This window comes from Schistocerca gregaria, chromosome X, assembly GCF_023897955.1.
Source record: "Schistocerca gregaria isolate iqSchGreg1 chromosome X, iqSchGreg1.2, whole genome shotgun sequence".
Lineage (NCBI taxonomy): Eukaryota > Metazoa > Arthropoda > Insecta > Orthoptera > Acrididae > Schistocerca > Schistocerca gregaria.
In genome coordinates this window covers 117,144,856-117,150,855 of record NC_064931.1, presented here as the reverse complement: position 1 = coordinate 117,150,855, position 6,000 = coordinate 117,144,856, and the positions used below count along the sequence as shown (strand labels likewise).

The 6,000-nt window shown below is 38.9% G+C and overlaps 1 protein-coding gene across 6 annotated transcripts in view; it reads left to right on the top strand.

Annotated features, from left to right (window-relative positions):
- Positions 1 to 2,868: 2,868 nt before the first annotated feature.
- LOC126297790 (zinc transporter foi) overlaps positions 2,869 to 6,000 on the top strand; it is a 176,720-nt gene continuing 173,588 nt past the window's right edge. The window contains exon 1 of one of the 6 annotated variants that reach the window (XM_049988992.1): positions 2,869 to 3,527. The gene's annotated coding sequence lies outside the window, so the exon portion shown is untranslated. Of the gene's footprint in view, positions 3,643 to 6,000 lie in introns of all 6 variants that reach the window. The other 5 variants (XM_049988994.1, XM_049988993.1, XM_049988991.1 and 2 more) reach the window with 5 other exon arrangements.

Genomic DNA, 6,000 nt, shown 5'->3' with positions numbered 1-6,000 from the left:
TTGCGGTTTATCGTAAAGCGACATTGCTGCTCGCGTTGGTCGAGATCAAATAACTGTTAGCAGAATATGGAATCGGTGGGTTCAGGAGGGTAATACGGAACCCCGTACTGGATCCCAACGGCCTCGTATCACTAGCAGTCGAGATGACAGGCATCTTATCCTCATGGCTGTAACAGATGGTGCAGCCACGTCTAGATCCCTGAGTCAACAGATGGGGACGTTTGCAAGACAACAACCATCTGCACGAACAGTTCGACGGCGTTTGCAGCAGCATGGACTATCAGCTCGGAGACCATGGCTGTGGTTACCCTTGACGCTGCATCACAGACAGGAGCGCCTGCAATGGTTTACTCAACGACGAACCTGGGTACACGAATGTCAAAACGTCATTTTCTCGGATGAATCCAGATTATGTGTATAGCATCATGATGGTCGCATCCGTGTTTGGTGACATCGGGGTGAACCCACATTGGAAGCGTGTATTCGTCATCGCCATACTGGCGTATCACCCGGCGTGATGGTATGGGGTGCCATTGGTTACACGTCTCGATCACCTCTTGTTCGCATTGACAGCACTTTGAACAGTGGACGTTACATTTCAGATGTGTTACAACCCGTGGCCCTACCCTTCATTCGATCCTAAAGAAACCCTACATTTCAACAGGATAATGCACGACCGCATGTTGCAGGTCCTGTACGGGCCTTTCTGGATACAGAAAATGTTCGACTGCTGCCCTAGCCAGCACATTCTCCAGATCTCTCACCAATTGGAAACGTCTGGTCAATGATGGCCGAGCAACTGTCTCGTCACAATACGCCAGTCACTACTGTTGATGAACTGAGGTATCGTGTTGAAACTGCATGGGCAGCTGCACCTGTACACGCCATCCTAGCTCTGTTTGACTCAATGCCCAGGCGTATCAAGGCCGTTATTACGGCCAGAGGTGGTTGTTCTGGGTACTGATTTCTCAGGATCTATGCACCCAAATTGCGTGAAAATGTAATCAGATGTCAGTTATAGTATAATATATTTGTCCAGTGACTACCGGTTTATCATCTGCATTTCTTCTTGGTGTAGCAATTTTAATGACCAGTAGTGTATTTCTTTTCCTTTGGTACTTCTCCTGTGATCTCCTGGATCCCAGAAGCACGGACGTTATCTGACGTCAACAGTAACAAAAGTACTGTAGTCAACATAGCAGATGAAAGTTTTCTGTGCTGCTAGTGCCAAAGCGGAGAAGATGCAAACTTGCATTGATGGTTCGTCGAAAAGCCGACAAGCAGCGGAACACCAGTGAACAAATGCGAATGCAAACCTCGCACGAATAAATGTCGTCTGCGCATGTGTGGTTAGCGTTTACGCCATAGAGAACTGTCGTTCGCTGTCGCGCATTTGCTTCAATGTAAAGGGAGGATCACTACGAGATGCTGCAGCTGTTAACACACATGACTCGCATTTCGGAAGAGCGAAGTATAAGCATTTAGTTAAGTTTATGTTGGATCCATTTTATGTTGAGATGTTTTATGGGAATAAAAAATGTAAATCTTCTGAAAGGATCATTTATAAGCTGAGGTGTTATGTATAAGTACAGTGATCTATATTCAAACCTCTCATAAAAATAGACCGACGAGTGAATCATACCTTAATATCAGCATGGAAAAATGACGCGAATTGGGGACAGGTACTCCGACCATTGCTGGAGCCAGAGGGCATATACGCAGGACGCAACTAATGATAACTTCACTTGGATAACAAATTAGCGGCTATAGTTAATAAATTCTACCAGAGATATCTATGGTCGAAGGTTAACAACCGTGGAAGTATAATAAGAGAAGTTGTCATTAAGTCAACAACTTGAAGCCGACGTCCACCATGTTAGTTGCAGCAAACATTAGCTTCTGGCGGAAGAATTTCGATCAAAAATTCCAGCTTGCGTCGTTTACTGATTCTGATTATAGGCTAAAGTGTAAAGAAATCACATTTTATTCATAAGTTGATTCGTTGAAGCGATACTTTCTTTTATAGACATAAATTTTGGTTGTGCAGCTTACTTTTACCATAGTGATTTTATTTCTGCCACTTCACTTAAGATTTCCTATCAGCACAACTCGAAAAACTCTCTGGGTGAACGTTGTGAGAAGGAACTGTTGAAAATGTCCAAACGTAACAAGATATGTGCTCTGCATTTTCGGTAAGAGCACATAGACCGAACATCAGTTTCGTCATTTCATATTAAAGAAAATGCTGGATTACGAAAGCAGCCATCTCATATTACATGCTTCTCTTCTTGGAAATAAAGTTACATTAAAGAGGAGAAATGTGTTGTATTACTGGATCAAATATGCATTTAAGATCAGGAAAACGTCTGAAAATGCTTTCCTGACGCTGTATTATTCACGAATGCACTGTCCACTTTTTATTTAAAACAACTTGATCTTGCACACGACAGAAGTTAAGAACATGGAGCAATCGTAAACACTGGTCTGCCAATGTTTTGTGGCATGTAACATTGCGGCGCTAGCTTCAAAGTAAAGTACAGTGTAAATCTGTAGCGTCATCTCCCCGTACTATATGAACGCAGCCACACTTTTGAATCATAAAGATTACGCTATTTTTATGACTTTCATTCTGACTCACAACCTTAAATTTGACGAAAAAACAGCATTGCGTCAGTGGCTGTCAACTCTCTGTGCCACGTATAGTATCAAATATTACAGACTTGTTAATTATTCACATGGTTTACAATTAATGAATATGTAAAATAGGCTGTGATCTGTGTCGAATTCTATACAGTTTACCTGCTGCATTTGTGTTCATTTATAATTAACGTCCTTGGTATGTCCAGAACATAATCGATATTGTTATCGGTCTTTTACTCATTTATTTTATCTTTGCAGCAGTAACACTAGACTAGTGTGTACATGTGTAGAAGTTTGGAATTGGGGACCTAACAATGTTGTGGACTGGGTTATTTACGGGAAATTGTGAGTGAGATATAGAATTGTGTATATTTGTTACCGGCGTCGGTGTGTTGTTGTTAGTGGTAATTTCGTTTTGGGATGCGTGACAGCTTGTAGTAGACTCGTTCGGTTATCTGATAGCTTGGCACTGCTTAGCCAGCGCGGTGTTTTTGAACGCTAGAAATAAATGTAAATGTGAAGCCATTACTAAGGGGCCTATTTTTTCTTTTCCCCCCTATTATATTGGATCACTTGTACTTGTTTGCCGAGTGTTCAAGGAACTTAACGATAGTTGGAGTCCGGAACTTGTGTCCACATGGGGCCAACGCGATATGTCTCGTATAGCGTGTGTAACGTATTATGTTCTATTTACAACATCCTGTTCCACAAAAACCTTCATAAGCGATAGTATCTACGTTTCTGTTGAGCTGTTCGGTGGTTTTGCTCAGAGAACAGAATTATGAAACCATAATTACATGTTTTTTGTTTGGTACAAATTTAGTTTGGTGGGTAACATTTATAACCATTATTGACGAACTCCGCACTATCTTCGCACCGTGTATAGTGTAAGTGTCATGAAAGTGTCATTTGTATATATTCAATACTTATTTCTGAAAACTTCAGATTTCATTTTTGTGTCTGCACGAGATTTCGCACGCATATCGAGTTTCCGTGATTAATGTAAGTTCACTTAAAACTGTGTGTGTAAAACTAACATTCTATTTTGCACACACATCAATAACGGCGTTCTCAATTTGTAAAGTGACTTTAAATTGTTCTGTCAGTCAACTATTTCATGACTGACTTGTTTTACTGGTAATATAAAAATGTTTTTTTAAATTTTTTTTAAAAATTTTAAGTTTCCTAAACTACATACAGCAGTGCTCATTATTATTGCACTTGATGGACTGACTGCAGTTATAATTGACATGTGGATAACAATACTTGATTGGTTTATAACTTCACTATGAACTCAAAGTACCTACCAACTCTTATTTTAATTTTGTACCAGATACACAAGTTAATTTCCTGGATATTAAATTAATACTTCAGATAGTCCATAATATTTTTGATGAACAAGTACAGAATGTTTACTTCGTTTGGCTAATAGCCTGCCTGTAAGTCAATGTTCATCTGCTGTTCTGCTGGTTCTGATTAGTAGAAGATGGGTCTGAATTTTTCTTTGTCCAACTTTACTTTCAGTTTTCATTTACTCTCTTTCCTCTCTAATGGTAAGATATTAATTTTTGTGTCCACATCTACAACATTGACTTGTAAATTCACATAGTGCTCAGTGTAAAAGATTAAGTAATTGTATATGCTGTGACAATGTACATATGACTTGACATTTATGTGTAGTGTAGATACAGAGTCCTAGAGCAACTATTGAATTCATTGACAGTGAGACGTGGAGAAATGATTAAATAGAAAGATTTTTTTCTTTTGCAATTATCATAATGTTATGTATACTTTGCACGCTATTATCGTCAAATAGCTACCAAAAAGTAAAACACTCGGTATGTAATTTGCTCACGTTTGTTTCGTAGCGCATCAATAACAATATGAGGCTGTTGTTTTAAAATTATTTTAGATTATTACTCATAAAAAATCAGCTCAAGCATTTTCCGAACACCATTTTCATTGGTCAGTAAATTACTTAATTAATGCTTTTTTTTGCACTTATTGCTATTTTTTTGGAATAATAGTCTGTATCTACTCATTCTAGATTTGAACGCCTTAAAAAAACCTTGCTTGTTCAAATGTTTGCATTCTTGTGAAATTTACACAATCATATTTTATTCTAAATGGCAAAGTCTGCGTCACTGACAAAACAAATAAGAATGTTAAGTTTTAAAAAGAATTGATTCATCTTGTAATGTAATGAAGATGTGACATGTGACGCCATACATGTGGAGATAGAGAGAACAGAAAATTGGCATTATGTTTTTGGAATGTAAGTTGTTGTGACAGACTGATCTGTAGTGTAGTCTGAGATACAGGGTACCTTGAAAGATGACAATTTGACTGAGAGTTGACAAAGCCAACAAATAACATATGCAATCTTAGTTGAGGTTAAATACTGACGTGGTGTATAGTTCGAGGCCTAGGTTAAAAGCTACCAGATTGTGAGTTAGTAAAGTGATATGTTAGGCTTCTCTCTCTCTCTTCTGATTTTGGGAGAAGCATTTTCTATATCTTTTTCTGTGTCTTATCATTTCTGGGATGAAGCAGGAGTATTGTAGCATACTGGTGAAAGTTTGTGTTTTTAAAAACCTATATTAACTATAGAAATGTCATCCTGGCATTGGGAGGTCTGTTTATGAGAAGGATGGCTCCATGTATTGTAATGCAAGCATTACTTGGGAAAATTGTGTATTTAAAGTTTCTGTCAATCTTATCAAAAATGAGCTGTATCAAATATTGTTTGAATTTCCATGAATGTATCCTGCTTACACTGTTGTTTGTATGTAATGACTGCATAGTCAAAATTTTAAATGGGAATTTGTCACTAAGGTATTTGAGAGCCATGTGAAGCAGCTTATGAAATCAGTGATTTGGTGTGTGATTGGGGAAGTAATCTTCATTTATAAATGTAATATACCATCAATAAACAAAATATATACTGAACAGAGTTTTTGGGTGTACATGTTAATCTTCTTCTTCCTTAACATTTGTCCTGTAATGTAGTGGGGTCCGTTCTTTTGGCTGCCTGTCACTGCTTGACACAATTTTGTGCTTGGTTGAGGTAGAGACCTGCTATCTTAAAGTCTGTGTAGGGAGGTATCTAATCAGCGTTGCCCCAGTTCTGAAGGTTGTTTACCTTCGACTTTCAATGAAATCCTGCATTTTGCTGTTGTATCTTGATCTGCTCAAAGTCATGTCCATACTGCCCTTCCATACGGCCTGCTGTTTCATGATTGGTCAGATGATCATGAAGTGTCAGGTCAGATGTCCACTGAAGCACTTGGATTTCCAGGGCAGCAATTTTTTGCTCTGCCTCCCCCCCCCCCCCTCCGCCCCCCCCCCCCACCCCTGGCT